General features: G+C 42.6%; 4 non-coding genes and 7 pseudogenes across 4 annotated transcripts; all 11 read left to right on the top strand.

Moving 5' to 3' along the window:
* The first annotated feature begins 492 nt into the window (after positions 1-492).
* Positions 493-677, top strand: LOC149931059 (U2 spliceosomal RNA). Its single transcript, XR_016476485.1, has one exon. It is a non-coding gene; the product is annotated as a U2 spliceosomal RNA (small nuclear RNA).
* A 1,080-nt stretch (positions 678-1,757) lies between these two features.
* On the top strand, positions 1,758-1,897 carry LOC149931058 (U2 spliceosomal RNA; annotated as a pseudogene).
* Positions 1,898-5,280: 3,383 nt separating this feature from the next.
* On the top strand, positions 5,281-5,471 carry LOC149931057 (U2 spliceosomal RNA). The gene has a single exon (XR_016476532.1). It is a non-coding gene; the product is annotated as a U2 spliceosomal RNA (small nuclear RNA).
* Positions 5,472-6,528: 1,057 nt separating this feature from the next.
* LOC149931056 (U2 spliceosomal RNA) lies at positions 6,529-6,610 on the top strand (annotated as a pseudogene).
* A 6,559-nt stretch (positions 6,611-13,169) lies between these two features.
* LOC149931055 (U2 spliceosomal RNA) lies at positions 13,170-13,347 on the top strand (annotated as a pseudogene).
* A 1,046-nt stretch (positions 13,348-14,393) lies between these two features.
* Positions 14,394-14,543, top strand: LOC149931054 (U2 spliceosomal RNA; annotated as a pseudogene).
* A 3,606-nt stretch (positions 14,544-18,149) lies between these two features.
* On the top strand, positions 18,150-18,328 carry LOC149931053 (U2 spliceosomal RNA; annotated as a pseudogene).
* Positions 18,329-19,447: 1,119 nt separating this feature from the next.
* Positions 19,448-19,642, top strand: LOC149931052 (U2 spliceosomal RNA). Its single transcript, XR_016476587.1, has one exon. It is a non-coding gene; the product is annotated as a U2 spliceosomal RNA (small nuclear RNA).
* A 1,652-nt stretch (positions 19,643-21,294) lies between these two features.
* On the top strand, positions 21,295-21,474 carry LOC149931051 (U2 spliceosomal RNA; annotated as a pseudogene).
* A 1,049-nt stretch (positions 21,475-22,523) lies between these two features.
* LOC149931050 (U2 spliceosomal RNA) lies at positions 22,524-22,667 on the top strand (annotated as a pseudogene).
* A 1,526-nt stretch (positions 22,668-24,193) lies between these two features.
* LOC149931049 (U2 spliceosomal RNA) lies at positions 24,194-24,384 on the top strand. Its single transcript, XR_016476466.1, has one exon. It is a non-coding gene; the product is annotated as a U2 spliceosomal RNA (small nuclear RNA).
* The last annotated feature ends 123 nt before the right edge of the window (positions 24,385-24,507 follow it).

Raw genomic sequence — 24,507 nt, 5'->3', positions numbered from 1 at the left:
TCAAGTTTAAAAAAGGGGAAGAACAACGACGAGGAGAAGATAATCCACCAAGGCTCCCAGAAGGAGAAGAAATCCTTTGCCGAAGCTATTAAGACGGACGAAAACACTCTTAACAATACGGTCGATTTTTACACAGAATACGTGACGTACTAGATATCTCTTAATTTTTACACTTATTGGTATTTACTTGTGATAGTATTTCCTTTTACGCATTACGAAAAGTTTGAAATGTAAATTTTGTTTTAACTTTACATTTTTTAACTCTATTTTTTAACTTGTTTATATTTATCTAAAATATTTTCAAAATTCAACCAACTTGACATAACCAACTCACGGTAAAAATTAATAGTGGCAATGTAAAATCTTTTATTCGGCACTGTAAACGTTCAAATTAATAGTTATTTATTCTTTGAAATATGAAAACAATCAATTAATATTACTGCCTTAAATTAATTATAAGTTTAACCGGCAGAACAAAATGACTAGGGTACTGTAACTCAGTTTTTTAATAAACAAATTCAGTATCTGTTCTTATCAGCTTAATATCTGATACGGGTCCCATCGGGGCCCAAGATATTAAGCTTATTTTTGGACGGCGGCGGAGAGGTCGGAGCTTGCTCCACCTCCGCCACGGGTTGGCCTGGTATTGCAGTTCTTCCAGGATCGGCCCACCTCGCTCAATGAATCTAAAATCAAACACCATATATATATATATATATATATATATATATATATATATATATATATATATATATTCCTAACGTCATAAGAGGGAAAGTCGTCATTGGCTAGTAGATCATTTTGAAGATTCGGACGGATTTGTTTTGTAAATTTTACCATAATTGTCGTACGTTACCAACGGTATGATTTTTTAAGTCACTTTCGTTACTAACAGGAGACATGATTAGGAGTTCACAGCCGGCCGCTTTTCGACATTCGCGTTGGCAACACGTCTTCCCCTTTAAAAAAATTACCCCCTCCCAAATCATGGTAACTCCGTTCTCGAAATGGACACCATATAAGTTATTTACATCGAGTTACCTAGCGAGGATTGCGTAACTATCGCTGTAGAAATAGGGGACTGTTAAAAGCGGGATGGTTTGGAAAAAACGAGTTTTTGTGTGGCTGATGCCGGGGCGCGTACTACGCGGCAACCACGGTCAATTCGTAGTGCCATATCTCATGACACTTCTCTACAGCTGTTCTGGTAAGCGTGCAGGAGGAAACTCCGTATGATCATGATCTTACTTTTTCTAATTATCGATTAAGCACGGTTCCATGTTGCCACTTATTAAAAAAAAAGACCCAGAGAAAACCGAAGATAAATTATCGCCTTGGCGAACTAGTTAGAAACAGCGTAAAAGAAAATATTTAAAAATACACAAATTTTATTAAAAAGACTCAAATACCGCGTTAATGGAAAAAAAGAGGGAGAGAGGAAGAGAGCAGCCACCGGCACGCCGTGTTCCCCGGTGGTCTCCCTCCCAAGAAATGACCCCACTCGACGCGGCTTACCGTCGTTGATAGGTCGAGAACCAATGTATTCCACGTGATATTACCGTTGACGGCTGAAAACGCTCGATGGCCGTCGATCTTTTTGTTTGAAATCAAGAAGTTGCCTTCTTTGGTCAGACGTGATGGTTATACACGCTGTCATCTCCAGCCACGAGCAATCTGCTTAAACATAATTATGAAATATATGAATGCTCAATCTCACTCTTTTTCTTTTTCAACCACCAAAGCCCCCTTTGCCGGTTATCGCTTCTCGGCCTTTTGGCTAAGATCAAAGTGTAGTATCTGTTCCCAGCTATTTCGCTGAAATCTTGGCCGAAAGGCCGTTAAGCGAGTTTTCCAGCTATACAGCTAGTTCCTTCGATGCTGACTTACCTGCCGGTATCCTGACGTTCCTGTTCCTGCTTCTGAAGCTGCCGCTGCTGTTTCCGGTTCCTCTGCTGTTCCTGACTCCGCTGCTGTTCCTGGTCCTGGTCCTGCTGACACTTACCTGTCGCTGCTGTTCCTGGTCTCCACGCTGTATCCTGACTTGGCCGATTCCTGCCATTTCCACTTGACGCTGTTCCTTCCTGGGACTTGACTTTACCCGACGACCCCTCTAAAGCCATCATGGCTGCAGAGGTGAAGAAGCGGACTGCCCGGCTTGAAGTCGACGCCGGATTCCTGGACGTTGCTCAAACCTTCTACTCTAAACTTGGACCTCAGTGTTTGGAGACTCTTCAACCTGTTGGGAAAAGCTGCTACCTTCTTACCTTTACCACTCTGGCCTTCCTCCAGCAAGCTGTCTCCTATGGGGAGCTGATTATAAATGGGAAACCCTGCACGATAACCAGCATCGACGACGACGGTGTCTGGTTAACCATCAAGAACCTGCCCTCCTGGATTCAATGGGATGCCATACTTACCACATTACGACCATACGGAACCATCAAAGCTCACCGACTAGACGAATACCCCGAATTAAAAGGACTTAGAAATGGCGACCGCTCCGTAAAAATCATCATGTCGAAAACCATCCCTAATGTGCTCTTTTTTGGACGCAGCAGGGCGTTAATATACTATACAGGCGTCGTAAAGAAATGCTTTTTTTGCGACCAAGAAGGCCACAACACCTCAACTTGCGAAATCAAACGAGCCAGGCAAGCAGAGCGGAACCAACCCATGGAGGAAGGCCAGAAAGAGTCTCCGAAGGATGAGCCCGAGCGCGTCCAGGAGACAGGCGGCAGTACTTCTGCTAAAGAACACGATCCATTAGCAGAAGCAGCAGCACCACAAGAGGCATCACCCAGCGACCACCAGGAACCACGACCGAAATACCTACCCATCTCACCGTCCTCAGTAGAAACCATCAAGAAATATTCACAGGCAAAACTTCAAGAATTTAAGACACACGTTCAGACAGCAGACGACATAGACGATGCAAGGAAAAAGGAATGGATCGAGATCATCAACGCAGCACAAGCAAAATTTTCAAAACGGCGTATCCACACCTCTCCGGAAAGAGAGGCCAAGAAGGGAAAGACCCGGAACGAGGAGAAGAAGTCATTCGCCAGCGCCGCCAAAAGCACACCCGAACAAGATATATATGCAGAATACGTAACATACTGAATTTTGCACATATGTTTCTAATACACTTTTAATATATTTTTAAAATGTATTTTAGTGTATTATTCACATATTTTATTCGTCACCTTTAATTTTAAAATTAAGTTTTTTTATCTCGATTATTTCTTAGTGTTTTGTTTTAAAGTTTTTAACTTTACGTAACTCTCTGTTTAAACCCTGCAAAAAAAAATTAATTATATGCCTAATAACTATACTTACCTTGATCGACTATGAACTTGACTTTTGTTCGCAATAATTTAATTAAGTAAAAACGCGAACAAATACAACAAACGTAAACATGTAAAAATGTAAAATTAACGAAGCTTTTAATAAACAATTAAAAGTATCTGTTCTGCAATATTATACCGAGATCTTAGTCGAGGGGCGAGAAGTGTTTTCTACGCCTTGAAGGCGAGTTTTGCTGTACCGCTGCACGAGATTTTCCTGTCCTGAGCCGCTCTGCTGTTTCCTGTTTCCTGAAAGAAAGTTACTTACCTGTTCTTGGCTGTCCTGTTCCGGTCCCAGAAGAGTATCCAGTCTTGCATCGATCTTACATTACCATCTCGACGACCGCAGACGTGCCTTAATGGCCCCTGCCCAGTCGACGATGTCCTCCTCTCCAGCTGAAGCCTTGAAAAAGATGACAGCTCGGGTCAAATACGAAGGCGTTGCTCTCAACGACCTTGTTCCAGCTCTCTTTGGTCTCGTCGGACCAAATGGAATCACCGTGTTCCAGCCTGTGGGAAAAGAAGTCGCACAGGTGACCTTTAAAGACGCATCCTGCTTCCAGAAGGCCATTGAAGCCGGCATCATGGTCGGAGATAATCAAGTTGAAATCGTTGGTGTAGCTGATCCGATTTCATACATCACGTTGCGAGATGCCCCGAGTTGGTGGGAGCTATCTTTCCTCAAGACCGCTCTTCGATCCTTCTGCGATGTCCTCAGCGAATCCTGGGAAACTTACCAGGAGGGCCCTCTCAAAGACCTCAAGAACGGTACCCGCCGCCTTGAAGTCCGGATGAGGAACACGATCCCGAACCTGATGACCATTAGCGGCCATCGCATCCAGATTACTTACCAGGGTATACAGCGTATGTGCTTCTACTGTAGGAAGGACAGTCATCAGGTTCGGGATTGCCCGAAGAAGAAAAAAAAGGCGCTGAAAACTCAAGAGAACACCGACAGTCAAGAACGGATTCCGACACATAAGGAACCCGAGGGCTCCGGCAGCCCGACCTCACCACCACCACTAGCTGGCGCTGAAGCCGGCGATGGGGATAGCCAGGTTGTAATGGACGAGGGTACGTCGAACACCGACAAGCCGAAGGAGGGTGAGGACGGCTGGTACTTGTCGTCGCCAGATTCATCTCCAAACACGTCTAAAGTAATCCCCAAGGGTTACGCCGACGCATTAAAGTCTCCGGGTCGCCTAGATACATCTGTGCCGGAACCCGAGATTTACAACCGCGGTTGGTCCTGGGTTGAAATGTCAAATGCAGAAATTGAAGATTTCATTCGGCGTGCCAAAGCACTAAAAACCACGGATCCACGTGTCATGGAATGGCGGGATGACTGTCTAGTGAAAGCCGAGAGTACCCTTCGGAATCGTGCCAAACGCCGTCATAGTCCTCCTCGTGAAAAGGACCCCAAGAAAGGGAAAAAATAAGACCATGTTCCGAGTTGTAAATATGTTTTTAATAACTCTTTTTAAGTTTATATATACTTTTAATTTTACAATTTTAAGTATTCGTTTTTTATATGATTTGGGTTTTTAATTGCGTGTGTTATAAAAAAAAAAAAAAGGGGAACGAATTTGACATGTAAAAATATATCTGTATTTTTACGTTAAAGTTAAAAAGAAAGAATATTGATACAAAAAATACTTACCTGTTTAAAATATAGTTAAAATTACACTTACCTGTTTAAAATATAGTTAAAATTATACTTACCTGTTAAAAAGTATAGTTAAAATTATACTTACCTAGTTAGAATATAGAGGAAAATACTTACCCTGTTAAAATATAGCGAAAAATTATACTCACTGTTAAAAATATAGAAAAATGGTACTTACCTTGACGTTTTTTACTGAAACCTGGGAAAAAAGAATTAACTGTTTTTTGACAATGGTCGCGCTAATTTAAAGATTAATAACGCGATCAATTGTAACCTTGACAACGAATTTTAAATAAACAAATTCAGTATCTGTTCTTATCAGCTTAATATCTGATACGGGTCCCATCGGGGCCCAAGATATTAAACTTATTTTTGGACGGCGGCGGAGAGGTCGGAGCTTGCTCCACCTCCGCCACGGGTTGGCCTGGTATTGCAGTTCTTCCAGGATCGGCCCACCTCGCTCAATGAATCTAAAATCAAACACCATATATATATATATATATATATATATATATATTCCTAACGTCATAAGAGGGAAAGTCGTCATTGGCTAGTAGATCATTTTGAAGATTCGGACGGATTTGTTTTGTAAATTTTACCATAATTGTCGTACGTTACCAACGGTATGATTTTTTAAGTCACTTTCGTTACTAACAGGAGACATGATTAGGAGTTCACAGCCGGCCGCTTTTCGACATTCGCGTTGGCAACACGTCTTCCCCTTTAAAAAAATTACCCCCTCCCAAATCATGGTAACTCCGTTCTCGAAACGGACACCATATAAGTTATTTACATCGAGTTACCTAGCGAGGATTGCGTAACTATCGCTGTAGAAATAGGGGACTGTTAAAAGCGGGATGGTTTGGAAAAAACGAGTTTTTGTGTTGCTGATGCCGGGGCGCGTACTACGCGGCAACCACGGTCAATTCGTAGTGCCATATCTCATGACACTTCTCTACAGCTGTTCTGGTAAGCGTGCAGGAGGAAACTCCGTATGATCATGATCTTACTTTTTCTAATTATCGATTAAGCACGGTTCCATGTTGCCACTTATTAAAAAAAAGACCCAGAGAAAACCGAAGATAAATTATCGCCTTGGCGAACTAGTTAGAAACAGCGTAAAAGAAAATATTTAAAAATACACAAATTTTATTAAAAAGACTCAAATACCGCGTTAATGGAAAAAAAGAGGGAGAGAGGAAGAGAGCAGCCACCGGCACGCCGTGTTCCCCGGTGGTCTCCCTCCCAAGAAATGACCCCACTCGACGCGGCTTACCGTCGTTGATAGGTCGAGAACCAATGTATTCCACGTGATATTACCGTTGACGGCTGAAAACGCTCGATGGCCGTCGATCTTTTTGTTTGAAATCAAGAAGTTGCCTTCTTTGGTCAGACGTGATGGTTATACACGCTGTCATCTCCAGCCACGAGCAATCTGCTTAAACATAATTATGAAATATATGAATGCTCAATCTCACTCTTTTTCTTTTTCAACCACCAAAGCCCCCTTTGCCGGTTATCGCTTCTCGGCCTTTTGGCTAAGATCAAAGTGTAGTATCTGTTTGCTCCTTTTTTCGAAGCCAAAGGCCGGGAACCGTTTGCTCCAGGGCTTTGCCTTGTTTACCTGCTGCTGGTACACTTTCCTGTATCCATCGCTGTACTGTCGCTGCTTTGTGCCTGTTCCGGTCCAACTCTGTTCCTGCTCTGGTCCTGCTCTGTCGCTGCTCAGTTCCTGCTCGGCTGCCGATTCCGCTACGGGGTTTCTGCCCCGCTGTTGTCTCTCAAATCCGATCCTGATCCGGCCTTATCTTCTGATCAAGCCTTCAGAATCAGCTCCATTCTAGGAGCTCTCTTTCTCTGCCACCATGGCTACGGAAGAAAAGAAGAGATCAGCTCGTCTTGAAGTCGATGCTGATTTCCTTGATGTCGCCAAACTTTTTTACGGGAAAATGGGTCCTGCTTGTCTCGACACTCTGCAACCTGTCGGGAAAGGTATATTTCTACTTACCTTTTCTACGCTGGCACTTTGCCAACAAGCTCAGTCTTACGGAGAACTGATGATCAACGGTAAGCCATGCAAGTTCACTGCTATCGAAGACGACGGCCTCTGGCTGACAATAAAAAATTTGCCCAAGTGGATACAATGGGATTCAGTCCTCAGCACGTTACGTCAATACGGAGAAGTTAAATCTCACCGCTTCGACGAGCATCCTCTGCTGAAGGGTGTGAAGAATGGCGACAGAGCTGTTAAGATCAAGATGACCAAATCAATACCCAACGTGTTATATTTTGGCAGGATTCGCACCCTTGTTTTCTACCGGGGCGTCGTTAAAAAATGCTTCTTCTGTGACGAGGCAGGACATAATGTCTCGTCTTGCGGGAAGAAGAAAGCTAAACAAGAGCAGAAAGCGAAGCAAGCCGCCGAGGAGGCGCAACTCGAGAATCAAGAAGATTCCGTGGAAAGGCCAGAGAACCAACTCACCTTGATCGATGGCCCGACGACATCTATGGAATCCGATGACATCGCCGTTCCTTCGGAAGACGAATCGGAGTACAGGTCCCCCGTGTCTACACCAGAACAACGCAAGGCATCTGAAAAAGAAAAGATTAATGTACTTACCTTCGGCGCGGGTGACAACCAGTCCGTTATGCCGATGGAGAACTCTAAAGACTCAGTTCCGTCACAAGCTAGTCCGTCTGTAAGGGCGAACGCGCAGAAATCCCAAAGTGCTTCAGACTCCAAACAAACCAAACGTGGCAATTCTAGGAGCCGGGGCAACACGCCCAAGAAAAGCAAGTAGTAACTTTTTTGAGCTTACCTACCTTTTTGATGATAAGCCTAAATATTGGAACTCTTAACGTTAACGGTATGCGAGAGCAGAAAAAACTGGCCGACGTAGCAGCACTTTTTACAAGTAGCAACCTCGATGTACTCCTTGTACAAGAGTCGCATCTTTTAAATCTCGATAATTGGAAGTCAATACGACGCCAATTTTTTACCAATTGTATTTATTTTAGTCAGGGTTCTAACCGCTCCTGCGGCGTAACTATATTCTGTAAAAATCACTTGCAACCTTCTATCAAAAGTTTTCGGGCCGACCACGAAGGTCGTATAATAAGTGTCGATTTTAATTGTGCGGACAACCGCATTCGCCTTTTAAATATCTACGCCTCTTGTATTCCTAAACAGAGAAAAATCTTTTTTAATCAATTATATACGTTTTTAGATGGTCAATATGACCTTTTAATTATTGGGGGTGACTTCAACTGTGTCCGTGACCCGAGCTTGGACAGGGAAGGGGGAACTTTTTACCCCGACCCCAGTACCGACGCTCTGTCCTCAGTGATAACCAATTTAAATTTAATCGACGCTTGGCGTCGCACTTTTCCTTCTACGCCTGGTTTTACTTGGAAAAACGACTACGTAAAAAGCCGACTCGATTATTTATATTTTAGTAACGATTTTAAGTTTATTTTGAATTCTATCCAGATTTTACCCGTGGGTTTCTCTGACCACAGCCTTTTACAAGTGTGTGTCGGAGTTAGTGGGGGAATTCCTCGGGGGCGGGGAGTTTGGCGTCTTAACGACAAACTCCTCACCCCCGTCGACGAGAACGATAAAAGTATCGAAAATGAAATTCGATCACTTTTAAATAAATTACACGACTTTAATGATTGGGATAATTTTAAAGTGCAAATCTCTAACTTTCTCAAACAAAAGGGGAAATTGGTCGCGTCGAACGAGCGCAGGTGTGCTAATTTTTATCGGTGGGCGTTGGGTTTATTAGGCAGGGCCCCCGTTAAAAATGTATTTTTGTGTTCCGCGGAAGAACAGGTAAAAACCCTACTGCAAGAGCAGTATACGCAAAAGTACCAGTATTTGGTCAGTTCTAGGGAAGGAGTAGAATTGAGCGGAGAGGAAAACTTCTCCTCCGCTTTCTATTTACAAGCTAAGGGGGCCCGTAAGAAGGGGGTTATCGGCGAGGTCGAGGTTGATGGTGTCCGGCGTAACGACCCTGACGTCATCGAGTCCGCCTTCGTCGATTACTACGCGAAATTGTACGAGGCCGAGCCGGTTCGACCCTTCGAACGTCCACCCGGGCTTCCTCGTTTATCCGAGGAAGCCAGGGAGGAATTAGAAGGAGACGTAACCTAGCTAGAATTGTTAAACGCTCTTAAATCTTTCAAAGCCAGAAAAGCGCCTGGGCCAGACGGTTTAACCGTTACATTTTACAAACAATATTGGGGACTAATTGGTCCCATGCTTACCCTTGTGGTAAATGCTGCTCTGAAGGCGGGGTCTTTTCCTGAGTCTATGCAAACAGGGAATATTTCACTCCTTTGCAAAGACGACCTTTTTAAACATTTTGTAGAGTTTTGGCGTCCAATCACGCTCCTAAATTTAGATAGAAGGCTGATAGCGAAGGTCTTTGAAAACGGAGTTAGTCGTGTCACCGACCAATTGATCGGTCGTGGGCAATCCTGCGGGGTTAAGGGTAGAGTGAGCTATCACAATCTTGTTTTATTACGAGACGCGATAGAATCACTTAATGCTCGTGGTCAGGCGGGGTACTTACTCTCGATAGATTTTAATAAAGCGTTTGATCGTTTGGATCATTCTTTTATTTTTAACGTACTAGATAATTTTGGGTTTGGGCCAAATTTTTTAGCTTTTATTCGCACCCTTTATACAGGTAATACGAGTCGTATTTTAATCAATAATTCGTTGTCCAAGGAATTCCAAGTACGGAGAGGTGTAAGGCAGGGGTGCCCCCTCTCTCCCGTTCTATTTAGTTTATGCGTTGAAACGCTACTGTTTAGAATAAACTCGAACCCCCTGATACGCGGTCTTTCCTGTCCAGGGGTTTCGGTCGAGGAACAGTTGAAATATGCAGCCCACGCAGATGACGTTAATTGCCTGAGTGAAGATCTAGAATGTATAAATGACACCGTAGGTGAAGTGCAAAATTATTGTGAAATGTCGGGTAGCCTTTTAAACAAGCAAAAATCGAAAATTATTCGATTAGGCGTTGGCCATAAAGAAATTGTTAACAATTTGCCTCTTACCATTAGTAATGGAAATGTTAAAATATTGGGAATACTTTTTAATAATATGAGTATCGATCCAAGTAATGAAAATAATTATGTAACCCGGTTTAAAGATTCCATCGAGAGATGGCGCGAATTGTCAATGTCATTTATTGGAAAAGCCCAACTATTGCATCAGGTAGCGATACCCCGGCTTACATATCCTATTCCGCTGGTGAAATTCTCAAAAGAGACGCTAATTCAATTAGAAAAATTAATGTTTAAATTTATTTGGGACGGTAAAACCGAATTAGTCAATAGGAATACCATGTACTTACCCGTGTCAGATGGCGGTATTAACGTACCTCACCTTCGGACAATTACTTCGAGTTTAAATTTATCACGAACTTTGAACTGTCTAATGCAAGAAAAACACTGTGTGAATAAATCGGTAACTTACCATTTGTCTACCTGTGCCAAAACTGTCTTCGGTGTGAAATGGGACTTGAAAATCCCGCATGCGGCCGAAATTGGTCATAATTACGTCGAGGCTAAAAATTCGGCAGTAATTGTTAAAAGCAAATTAAAAACGAATGAAAAGTTGTCGGACTTAAGTCACGCCCAAATATCTAGTAAATTGGCCATTAAGGCCACACCACGAATGGTTTCTATGAAACCAGAAATAAACTGGACAGTCGCGTTTAAACGAACGGGGGCGAGGGCTATAGAAGGCTCTCGTCGCGACTTCTTGTTTAAAGTTATCCACGATGTGCTCCCTGTTCGAGACTTATTGTTTGGACGCAGTATGGCAAAAACCAGAGAATGCCCTTTTTGTAAGAGCAATGAAACCACTATACATTTAATGTACCAATGCGATAACGCAAAAATGCTATTAAATACACTTCGACAATTCTTTGGATTAAATTTTATATCTATTAAAACTGTTTTATATCACGCTCCCCTACCGGTCCCTCTCCCCCTCATCTATGTTTTTTCCCTAATACTTACAGAAATTAAATTCCAAGTTTGGAAAGCCCGTAACAAGAAGCTATTTGAAAGCAAATTTGTTCCAGCCTTTGTTGTCTTAGAAAGGGTTCGAAACGAGATTCTGCGGCGGGCGCCGGCAGACTATTGTCGGCTTCCTCTCGTGACCTTTGTTGAAAAATGGAGTAATGACCAGAAACCAGTGGTCACAATCGAAAACCATAAACTTAAACTACTCTTTTAAACGAGATTTGTTATTTAAAATAATTAAATTTTAAATACTTACCTGCAAAAATCCCGTGGGATTACTAAAAACCCTGAAAAAAATGTTCCTTATATTGTCCATTTAAATGGTTGGTTAACGTACCTTCTTCTCTAAATTAAGTCTTTAATTATTACCCAATGAATTTAAAGGCTTTATTGACCACTTTTTACCACACTTATACGTATTTACCTTTGTATATAGTTATTTATAATGTATTTGAAACTTTGGTTTATTTCCAATTAATTTTTGTGTTAAATCTTGACAAATTTTTAATCAGATGCTATAACATTTTCCCTTTTCTAAAGAAAACAAATTTTAACGTTTTTTACAAATAATAGTTTTTTGACTCTCACAACAAGAAATGTATGTTTATATCTTAATTTTCTCGCGATAATTTAATTTGTAAATAAACGCGGAAAATGTAACTTTGTTATAACACTAAATTAACAAATTTAGTATCTGTTCTGCAGTATTATACCGAGATCTTAGTCGAGGGGCGAGAAGTGTTTCTACGCCTATAAGGCGAGTTTACCTGCCTTGCCGCATGTTCCATTCCTGTGCTACTCCGTTCCGCTGCTGCTTGTTCCTGAAAAGAAAACTTCCTGGTACTTACCTGACGTTGCCACTCCTGGGATCCTCTCGTCTCTCTTCTCTCCGCTTACCCTCTCTTAGCCAGGATGGCTATGGAGGTTAAAGAGAACCGCTCGCTTGGAGGTAGATGCCGGCTTCTTGGAAGTCGCTCGAACCTTTCATGAAAAACTCGGAACTGAAAGCATTGAAACGCTACAGCCTATTGGTAAAGAAACTTTTCTATTAACTTTTACGACCCTAGCATTTCTACAACAAGCAGTCTCCTATGGAGAAATAAAGATCGACAACAAGTCGTGTAAAATTACCAACGTCGAAGACGATGGCATATGGCTTACTATCAAGCATCTACCTTCATGGATACAATGGGAAGCAATTTTAACAAACCTTCGGCAATATGGAGATATAAAAGCGCACCGCTGCGACGAATACAAGGAACTCAAAGGCGTCAAAAACGGGGACCGTTCGGTAAAAATTAAAATGAATAAAACGATACCTAATGTACTTTACTTTGGAAGGAGCAGGGCACTGGTATACTATACCGGGGTTGCAAAAAAGTGCTTTTTTTGTGAGCAGGAGGGGCACGTAGCCTCTAACTGCGAAAAAAAGATCAACCATATGACCGAGACGACAAAACCCAGAACCAAAGACGACTCACCCAAAGATCCTGCAACAACCAGAAGCTCAACACCTACGCTCACCAACGCCACCACTCGAGACAATAACCTGAAAGAAAAACAAGAAAATCAAACAAGCACTTTACCCATACTTACCGCATCCGACGACTCCAAAAGCTCTGAAGAGAACTGATCACTAACATCACCAGTACCATCCAAGAACATCGCAGAACCTCTAGTCTCAACCAGCCAAGACGCCGACGCTCTGAAATCACCACTACATCAGGAACCTGAACCAGAAGGGGAAATTTATAACCGCGATTGGGATTTCGCTGTAATGACGAGACCCGAAATTGAAGCTTTCTGCCGGCGTGCCAAAGCGCTAACCTCCACGAATAAACCTATTACAGACTGGCGGGATAACACACTAAAGATGGCCGAGAAAGTACTCCTTCATCGTTCCAAAAGAAGTCGAAGCCCCTTAGACGCAAGAGATCCTAAGAAAGGGAAAAATATGTTATAAAATGTAACTTTTAAATTTTGACTTAGCTTTCAGCTCGCTTTTAAATTTTACAATGTCACTCTTTATTTTTAACGAATGTTCGCGTTAATTTAAATAACTAAAACCGCGAACAATCATGTCATATTTGTATTTGTATATAGTTTGTATCAAAACGATCTTTTAATAAACAATTAAAAGTATCTGTTCTTATCAGCTTAATATCTGATACGGGTCCCATCGGGGCCCAAGATATTAAACTTATTTTTGGACGGCGGCGGAGAGGTCGGAGCTTGCTCCACCTCCGCCACGGGTTGGCCTGGTATTGCAGTTCTTCCAGGATCGGCCCACCTCGCTCAATGAATCTAAAATCAAATATATATATATATATATATATATATTCCTAACGTCATAAGAGGGAAAGTCGTCATTGGCTAGTAGATCATTTTGAAGATTCGGACGGATTTGTTTTGTAAATTTTACCATAATTGTCGTACGTTACCAACGGTATGATTTTTTAAGTCACTTTCGTTACTAACAGGAGACATGATTAGGAGTTCACAGCCGGCCGCTTTTCGACATTCGCGTTGGCAACACGTCTTCCCCTTTAAAAAAATTACCCCCTCCCAAATCATGGTAACTCCGTTCTCGAAACGGACACCATATAAGTTATTTACATCGAGTTACCTAGCGAGGATTGCGTAACTATCGCTGTAGAAATAGGGGACTGTTAAAAGCGGGATGGTTTGGAAAAAACGAGTTTTTGTGTTGCTGATGCCGGGGCGCGTACTACGCGGCAACCACGGTCAATTCGTAGTGCCATATCTCATGACACTTCTCTACAGCTGTTCTGGTAAGCGTGCAGGAGGAAACTCCGTATGATCATGATCTTACTTTTTCTAATTATCGATTAAGCACGGTTCCATGTTGCCACTTATTAAAAAAAAGACCCAGAGAAAACCGAAGATAAATTATCGCCTTGGCGAACTAGTTAGAAACAGCGTAAAAGAAAATATTTAAAAATACACAAATTTTATTAAAAAGACTCAAATACCGCGTTAATGGAAAAAAAGAGGGAGAGAGGAAGAGAGCAGCCACCGGCACGCCGTGTTCCCCGGTGGTCTCCCTCCCAAGAAATGACCCCACTCGACGCGGCTTACCGTCGTTGATAGGTCGAGAACCAATGTATTCCACGTGATATTACCGTTGACGGCTGAAAACGCTCGATGGCCGTCGATCTTTTTGTTTGAAATCAAGAAGTTGCCTTCTTTGGTCAGACGTGATGGTTATACACGCTGTCATCTCCAGCCACGAGCAATCTGCTTAAACATAATTATGAAATATATGAATGCTCAATCTCACTCTTTTTCTTTTTCAACCACCAAAGCCCCCTTTGCCGGTTATCGCTTCTCGGCCTTTTGGCTAAGATCAAAGTGTAGTATCTGTTTTCAATAGTGCTATACCGAGATCTTAGTCGGGGGGCGAGGAGTGTTTTACGCCTTAAAGGCGAGTGATCCTGCTCGTTTGGTTTACCACGCTGCCTCGAAATTTGCTGCCGTTCCTGCTTCCAGCCCAGTCCGTGTTCCAGCTGTTGTTCCAGTGTTCCAGTTGCCGTCTGCCTCCATCCAGCGGTTCCTGAGGTCCGGTCTCCGCCTCGGCGGTCGCCACCAACGTTGTCATGGCTCCTGCCCAGTCAACGATGTCCTCCCCACCAGCTGCTGCAATGAAAAAAGCAACAGCTAGGATCAAGTTTGAAGGCGTGACCATCGACGCCCTTGCTACAGCTCTCTTCGAGCTCGTTGGTTCGCATGGAATCACTGTGTTCCAGCCTGTGGGAAAGGACGCAGCACAGGTCACCTTCAAAGACGCTACTTGTTTCCAGAAGGCCATAGAAGCCGGCCTTATGGTCGGAAACAGACAAGTTGATGTAATTGGGATTTCCGATCCGGTATCTTACATCACGTTACGAGATGCTCCGAGCTGGTGGGAACTATCGTTCATCAAAGCTGCTCTTCGCGCATACTGCGAGGTTATCTCCGAGTCCTGGGAAACCTATCAAGAAGGCCCGTTTAAAGATTTGAAGAATGGTACTCGTCGCCTTGAGGTCAAAATGAAGAGCACAATCCCGAACCTGATGACCATAAGCGGTCATCGTATCCAAATTACATACCGTGGAATACAGAGAATGTGTTTTTACTGCCGTAAAGACAGTCATCAGGTTCGGGATTGCCCGAAAAAGAACAAGAAGGCTCGACCAAATCCAGAAACTGTCGCTGACCAGAACCCGTCATATGAAGAACCAGAAACAGTAAGGAATGGAACGCCGATTCCGGTTGGGGATGCCGCAGACGTAAGCACCCACGACGACATAATGGACGAAACAGGACCTTCACGAGACTTCCAGGGCTCAAAAGAGGGTTGGTCGTTGGCAACACCAGAGTCTTCCCCAGGGAAACCTGAATCCCCCGCCAAAGTCATAGGCTACGCAGATGCGGTCAAGTCACCCCAGAGGCAAGTCCAAGACTCGCCGAAATCCGATCCTCCAACACCAGAGGAACCTGAAAGAAAATTGGAAATTTTTGAACGAAATTGGGCATGGGATCACCTACCCAAGAATGAAATTGAGGACTTTTGTCGGCAGGCCAAAGTATTGACCTCAACCAAGCCCCATATCCTATCCTGGCGGGATGACGCACTGGCAAAGGCACAAGAGGCACTCCAGCGCCGATTCAAACGTCGTCAGAGCCCTCCAATTGAAAAAGACCCTAAGAAGGGGAAGAAATAGGACAGTGGTGCACTTTTGTAAATATACTTCTGATATTTCTATATTTTTTAAATATTTATTGTGTTTTATGTTTTAATTGTCACCGTTAAAACGGGAAAGTTGGAACTATAAAAAATCATTTATTGTGATTAGTTTTTAAAAGTTTAAATTTAAGTTTATTTTTAAATGTTTAAGCGTTTACTAAAAAATGTACACTAATGAAATTTTACGTAAAATACTTACCTTGATTTCTGTTAACCCTGAAAAAAGAAAAAAAAAATAGTTCTAAAATTATTTTTCCTAAAAGTAATATGAAAAGTTAAAAATACTTACCTTGACGTAAAACACATAAGAACCTGTAAATATATTTAAAAATGTTATGACTCCTTTTATGATATGAAATATTGTTTTGACCAATACAATGTTCGCGATAATTTAATTTTTTTAATAACCGCGGACATTTGTAACCTTGACCAGAATTTTAAATAAACAAATTCAGTATCTGTTCTATACGGAGGTCTTAGTCGGGGGGCGAGAAGTGTTTTTACGCCTGTTAGGCGAGTTTGCCTGCTCTGCCACGTTGAATCGTCAGTCGCTGCCGTTCCTGTCTCCAGTCCAGATCCAGTTCCGGCTGCTTTTCCTGTTTTCCTGTTGCCGCCTGCTACAAGCCAGCGGTTCCTGAGTACCGGTCTCCGCTTCGGCGGTTTCCACAAACGTTCGCCATGCCTCCTGTAGCGTCGAAGTCGACTCCGGCGGAGTCCTCGTCTTCGAAGCAGGCCACTGCACGAATCAAATTCGACGGGGTCAATGTAGAAGATTTGGCTTTTGCTCTTTTCGACTGCATTGGCCCCAAGAGTATCACAGTCTTCCAAATGATCGGGAAGTCTGAGGCGCAGATATCCTTCAAGGACATCGTATCGTACCAAAAGGCTGTTGACGCTGGTATAATCGTTGGGGAGAAGCATTTATCCATCGTTGGAGTGGCTGATCCTGTAACCCAAATCACCGTGAAAGGCGCACCTAGTTGGTGGGAATTAAGCTTTTTAAAGGCTGCTCTGAAAAACTACGGAGAGGTTTTGTCCGAAACATGGGAAACATTCCAGAAGGGACCGTTGAAGGACGTCCGTAATGGAAATCGGAGGCTGGAGGTCAAGGTCAAGAGCCCAATCCCGAACCTGATGACCATCAGTGGACATCGCATTCAAATTGTCTATCAAGGAGTCCAGCGAATGTGCTTTTATTGCCGAAAGGACAGTCATCAGGTTCGGGATTGCCCCAAGAAAAGGAAAAAAGTGCGTTCCGCTCCACAGGACGCGGATATTCAAGTCCAGATCCCGTCACCCGAAGGCTCAGACAAACCCGGAAGTGTGGTAATGCCACAAGTAGCAGACACTGCAGCTATCACGGACGCAGGTGAGGACCTGGAAAAAATGGATCAAGAGGAACAAGACGCAGGAAACTTCGTTGAGGGCGAAGATGGCTGGGGCCTTTCTCTGTCAGGACCTTCCCACAAGTCTTTTGACTCACCAAAAAATTCCGGGAGTTACGCCACAGTTGTAAAAACTCCATCACATCACGAACCTGATTCGAAGTCTTCACCGCAATCACAACATCCAGTATACGAAGAACCGATCTACGAACGAGATTGGCAGTTTTCAGAAATGACCGAAAATGAAATAGAGAACTTTTGTCACCGTGCACGGAACTTTGTGACAGAATCACCAGAACTACTTAGCTGGCGGGAAGAATTCCTGGCTGAAGCACGCCTCACCTTGCAAACTCGAAGGAAGCGAGTACAGACATCCCCATCCGGATGATATACCAAAAAAGGGAAAAAATAGGCCCTTATTGGGATATGTAAATATGTTTTTAAATTACTTTCTTAGTTTTAAAATCGCTTATATTGTAAATTTTAACTTTACAATTTTAAAATTCTCGTTACATACATTTTAATAGTTTATTGTATGTTTAAATGAAAAATTCACCTGAGATGTACCGCGGAACCTGTTTACCCTGTAAAAGAAAAATCAATAGACAAAATTATTTAGACCCTATTGTTAAAAAAAAAAAACTTACCTGATATACTTACCTGGAAAACTGTAGAACCTGAAAAAAAAAGGGGGGGGGGAATTAGAATTGTATGGTTAAATATAATTAATTTATAGTATACTAACACCAGAAGTAAATAATATTTACTTACCTTCGCTTGACATGTAGTTAATCTGTAAATAGTATTGTATTTTATCGCGTCTAATTTTTATTCTTGGAACGACAAGTATTTTTACGCTCGTTAATTGCTTTAACTGATATATGCAACTGTCTTTTTTCTTGTTTAAAACAGTGTTCGCGATAATTTAAATTTTTTAATAAACGCGGACACTTGTAACCTTGACCAGAATTTTAAATAAACAAATTCAGTATCTGTTCTTATCAGCTTAATATCTGATACGGGTCCCATCGGGGCCCAAGATATTAAACTTATTTTTGGACGGCGGCGGAGAGGTCGGAGCTTGCTCCACCTCCGCCACGGGTTGGCCTGGTATTGCAGTTCTTCCAGGATCGGCCCACCTCGCTCAATGAATCTAAAATCAAACACCATATATATATATATATATATATATATATATATATATATATATATATATATATATATATATATATATATATATATATATATATATATATATATATTCCTAACGTCATAAGAGGGAAAGTCGTCATTGGCTAGTAGATCATTTTGAAGATTCGGACGGATTTGTTTTGTAAATTTTACCATAATTGTCGTACGTTACCAACGGTATGATTTTTTAAGTCACTTTCGTTACTAACAGGAGACATGATTAGGAGTTCACAGCCGGCCGCTTTTCGACATTCGCGTTGGCAACACGTCTTCCCCTTTAAAAAAATTACCCCCTCCCAAATCATGGTAACTCCGTTCTCGAAACGGACACCATATAAGTTATTTACATCGAGTTACCTAGCGAGGATTGCGTAACTATCGCTGTAGAAATAGGGGACTGTTAAAAGCGGGATGGTTTGGAAAAAACGAGTTTTTGTGTTGCTGATGCCGGGGCGCGTACTACGCGGCAACCACGGTCAATTCGTAGTGCCATATCTCATGACACTTCTCTACAGCTGTTCTGGTAAGCGTGCAGAAGGAAACTCCGTATGATCATGATCTTACTTTTTCTAATTATCGATTAAGCACGGTTCCATGTTGCCACTTATTAAAAAAAAGACCCAGAGAAAACCGAAGATAAATTATCGCCTTGGCGAACTAGTTAGAAACAGCGTAAAAGAAAATATTTAAAAATACACAAATTTTATTAAAAAGACTCAAATACCGCGTTAATGGAAAAAAAGAGGGAGAGAGGAAGAGAGCAGCCACCGGCACGCCGTGTTCCCCGGTGGTCTCCCTCCCAAGAAATGACCCCACTCGACGCGGCTTACCGTCGTTGATAGGTCGAGAACCAATGTATTCCACGTGATATTACCGTTGACGGCTGAAAACGCTCGATGGCCGTCGATCTTTTTGTTTGAAATCAAGAAGTTGCCTTCTTTGGTCAGACGTGATGGTTATACACGCTGTCATCTCCAGCCACGAGCAATCTGCTTAAACATAATTATGAAATATATGAATGCTCAATCTCACTCTTTTTCTTTTTCAACCACCAAAGCCCCCTTTGCCGGTTATCGCTTCTCGGCCTTTTGGCTAAGATCAAAGTGTAGTATCTGCTCCTTTCTTCGAAGTCAAAGGCCGGGAACCGTATTTTCCTGCGCCGGGAAGTTTACTTACCTGCTTGTTGTGCCTGCCACGCTGTCTCGCCAGACGTCGCCGTTCCAGTACCAGTTCCAGTTGCAGTACCAGTTCCAGCTGCTGTTCCTGTGTTCCAGTTGCCGTTTGCCTCCATTCAGCGGTTCCTGAGCTCCGGTCTCCGCTTCGGCGGTCGCCACATTCGTCGCCATGCCTGCCGTGCAGTCCTTGCCAGCAGCATCGCAGTCCGCCTCTATGTCCTCGAAGAAGGCAACTGCGAGAATCAAGTTCGACGGGGTCAATGTAGAAGATTTGGCAGTAGCTCTTTTCGACTACATTGGCCCCAAGAGTATCACCGTCTTCCAGATGATTGGAAAAACGGAATGCCAGATCACGTTTCAAGACGGCTTTTGTTATCAAAAGGCCGTGGATGCCGGTATCATTGTTGGTAACAAGCACCTCAACGTCGTAGGCGTTGCCGATCCAGTTACCCAGATCACAGTCAAGGATGCTCCCAGCTGGTGGGAGCTATCATTTCTGAAATCAGCATTAAAGAATTACTGTGAGGTACTCACGGAAACATGGGAGACCTTCCAGAAAGGACCTCTGAAAGATGTCCGCAATGGAAATCGTCGCCTAGAAGTCAAGATAAAAAGCCCAATCCCGAACCTGATGACCATCAGTGGACACCGCATCCAGCTCGTGTATCAAGGCGTCCAGCGCATGTGCTTTTATTGCCGCAAAGACAGTCATCAGGTTCGGGATTGCCCGAGGAAACGAAACAAGACGCAACCAATTCCAGAGCAAAAGAACATTGTTGATCAGACTCCGGCCACCAATGATCCAGAGAACTCGACCCCACCACCTCCATTAGCAGGTGCTGAAGATGGCGCTGAGGAAACTCAAGTCGATATGGAGAAAAGTCCATCAGAAACCAACGAACCCAAAGAGGGCGATGGCTGGTCCCTGCTGTCTCCAGTACCATCACCAAAGAAAACTGAACCCTCCACCATAGTCAAAGGGTACGCCGACGCCGTTAAGTCTCCTAAGCGTTCCCCGAAATCTGATCCTCCAACACCAAAGGAACCCAAACAAGAAGTAGAAATTTACGCCCGCGATTGGAATTTCGCTATAATGTCAAAACAAGAAATTGAAAACTTCATTCGGCGTGCTAAAGCATTAACATCCAAGGACACCAAAATCATAAACTGGCGAAGCAACACTCTAGCGATGGCTGAGAGAATACTGAAGAACCGGTCTAAACGACCTCATAGCCCTCCTCGTGACAAAGACCCAAAAAAAGGGAAGAATTAGTACCTCGTTTTGAGCTGTAAATATGTTTTTAATAACTCTTTTAAGTTTTATGTATACTTTTAATTCTTTAATTTTAAGTTTACATTTTTATATGTTTTGGGCCTTTTAATTGGTATTTAGTTATAAATAGGGGACGTTTTGTAATCTGGTACGCTGGATCTCTGTAAAAAAACATATGAATATTTTTTACGTTAAAGTTAAAAAGAAAAGGAAAAATACTTACCTTAGTTTAAAATACAGAAAAATAAAATATAGTTAAAATTTATACTTACCTTGTTAAAACATAGAGAAAAATAGTTAAAAATTATACTTACTTGCTTTGTTAAAAAAATATAGGAAAAATAGGTTAAACTCATACTTACCTGGACGTTTTTTACAAAAAACAAACCTGAAAAAAGAAATAACTGTTTTTTGACAATGTTCGCGCTAATTTAAATGTTAATAACGCGACCATTTTTGTAACCATGACAAATGAATTTCAAATAAACAAATTCAGTATCTGTTCTTATCAGCTTAATATCTGCTACGGGTCCCATCGGGGCCCAAGATATTAAACTTATTTTTGGACGGCGGCGGAGAGGTCGGAGCTTGCTCCACCTCCGCCACGGGTTGGCCTGGTATTGCAGTTCTTCCAGGATCGGCCCACCTCGCTCAATGAATCTAAAATCAAACACCATATATATATATATATATATATATTCCTAACGTCATAAGAGGGAAAGTCGTCATTGGCTAGTAGATCATTTTGAAGATTCGGACGGATTTGTTTTGTAAATTTTACCATAATTGTCGTACGTTACCAACGGTATGATTTTTTAAGTCACTTTCGTTACTAACAGGAGACATGATTAGGAGTTCACAGCCGGCCGCTTTTCGACATTCGCGTTGGCAACACGTCTTCCCCTTTAAAAAAATTACCCCCTCCCAAATCATGGTAACTCCGTTCTCGAAACGGACACCATATAAGTTATTTACATCGAGTTACCTAGCGAGGATTGCGTAACTATCGCTGTAGAAATAGGGGACTGTTAAAAGCGGGATGGTTTGGAAAAAACGAGTTTTTGTGTTGCTGATGCCGGGGCGCGTACTACGCGGCAACCACGGTCAATTCGTAGTGCCATATCTCATGACACTTCTCTACAGCTGTTCTGGTAAGCGTGCAGGAGGAAACTCCGTATGATCATGATCTTACTTTTTCTAATTATCGATTAAGCACGGTTCCATGTTGCCACTTATTAAAAAAAAGACCCAGAGAAAACCGAAGATAAATTATCGCCTTGGCGAACTAGTTAGAAACAGCGTAAAAGAAAATATTTAAAAATACACAAATTTTATTAAAAAGACTCAAATACCGCGTTAATGGAAAAAAAGAGGGAGAGAGGAAGAGAGCAGCCACCGGCACGCCGTGTTCCCCGGTGGTCTCCCTCCCAAGAAATGACCCCACTCGACGCGGCTTACCGTCGTTGATAGGTCGAGAACCAATGTATTCCACGTGATATTACCGTTGACGGCTGAAAACGCTCGATGGCCGTCGATCTTTTTGTTTGAAATCAAGAAGTTGCCTTCTTTGGTCAGACGTGATGGTTATACACGCTGTCATCTCCAGCCACGAGCAATCTGCTTAAACATAATTATGAAATATATGAATGCTCAATCTCACTCTTTTTCTTTTTCAACCACCAAAGCCCCCTTTGCCGGTTATCGCTTCTCGGCCTTTTGGCTAAGATCAAAGTGTAGTATCTGTTTCCAGCTATTTCGCTGAAATCTTGGCCGAAAGGCCGTTTAGCGACGTATACGCTTCTCAGCCTGTTCCTGCGATGCTGACTTACCTGCCGGTATCCTGAAGTTGCTGTTCCTGTTCCTGCTCCTGCTGCTGCCGCTGCTGTGTCCGGTTCCGTTGCTGTTCCTGATTCCGCTGCCGTTCCTGGTCCTGGTCCTGCTGACACTTACCTGTCGCTGCTGTTCCTGGTCTCCACGCTGTATCGTGACTTGGCCGATTCCTGCCATTTTCACTTGACGCTGTTCCTTACTGGGACTTGACTTCACCCGACGACCCCTCTAAAGCCATCATGGCTGCAGAGGTGAAGAAGCGGACCGCTCGACTGGACGTCGATGCTGGCTACTTGGAAATCGCTCAGACCTTCCTCGGAAAGCTCGGATCCGATTCAATCGAAATGCTTCAACCTGTTGGTAAAAAATCTTACTTACTTACCTTCACAACCCTGGCCTTCCTGAAACAAGCAGTCTCCTACGGAGAATTAACGATCAACAATAAGACCTGTAAAGTCACCAGCGTCGAGGATGACGGCGTCTGGTTGACAATCAAGAATCTGCAACCATGGATACAATGGGATGCCATATTGACAAACTTACGACAGTATGGCGAAATTAAGGCCCATCGCCTAGATGAATATAAAGAACTCAAAGGGATCAAAAATGGAGATAGAGCGGTAAAAATCAGAATTAATAAAACTATACCTAATGTTCTTTATTTTGGCCGCAGTCGAGCCCTGGTTTACTACCAAGGTGTTTAAAAAAAATGCTTCTTTTGTGATCAGGAGGGGCACATTGCCTCTGCCTGCGACGCAAAAAAGAATAACCAGACGACCGAGAAGACAAAACCCCGAACCAACGACGACTTACCCAAAGATCCTGAAATAACCAGAAACTCCACACCTATACTCACCAACGCCACCACTCGAGACGATAACCTGAAAGTAAACCAAGAAAATCAAACAAGTAACTTACCTATACTTACCGCTGCCGACGAATCAAAAAGCTCTGAAGAGAGCTGGACGATGACGTCACCCGAACCATCAAAGAAGAACCCAGATCCTCCAGTCCAAACAAGCCAATACGCCGACGCCTTGAAATCTCCACCACAACCAGATGAACCTGAAAATAAACCCGAAACAACAAGCAACGACCCTGAACAATCCGAATCCGAATCCGACAGCAGCAGCGACGAGACCACTACAGCCACCGGTCCCAGGTGGGATCCAAATACCTGGGAACTGGGGGATAAACAAGATTTTAAGAAACTCACCAAACAAGAACTCCAAATACTGTTAGAACGCATTAAACGAGAACCTCCAAGCCGCACCCCATACATCACCTGGCAAATAGACTATATAAAAAACGACATCACATCCATCCTCCAAAATTATCCTAAACGCCGTAACAGCACGACTCCAATTAAAAAAACGAAAAAAGGCAAATCTCAAAACTAAAATTTTTAAATTTTATACGTTAACCTCGGTTTTAAATCTATGAACTAATTAGTTTTTAACTTTTTACATTTTTGTAACTATATATTGACCTGTTTTTAATTTAAACTAATTTAAAAAAACAGGAAACTATCTGACAGGGTACTGTATTTTTATTGAAAAATAATAAACAAATTCAGTATCTGTTCTTATCAGCTTAATATCTGATACGGGTCCCATCGGGGCCCAAGATATTAAACTTATTTTTGGACGGCGGCGGAGAGGTCGGAGCTTGCTCCACCTCCGCCACGGGTTGGCCTGGTATTGCAGTTCTTCCAGGATCGGCCCACCTCGCTCAATGAATCTAAAATCAAACACCATATATATATATATATATATATATATATATATATATATATATATATATATATATATATATATATATATTCCTAACGTCATAAGAGGGAAAGTCGTCATT

The sequence above is a fragment of the Leiobunum rupestre genome, chromosome 9, assembly GCF_980474605.1.
Source record: "Leiobunum rupestre chromosome 9, qqLeiRupe1.1.hap1, whole genome shotgun sequence".
NCBI classification, from domain to species: domain Eukaryota; kingdom Metazoa; phylum Arthropoda; class Arachnida; order Opiliones; family Sclerosomatidae; genus Leiobunum; species Leiobunum rupestre.
This window is presented reverse-complemented; position numbering and strand designations above follow the sequence as displayed.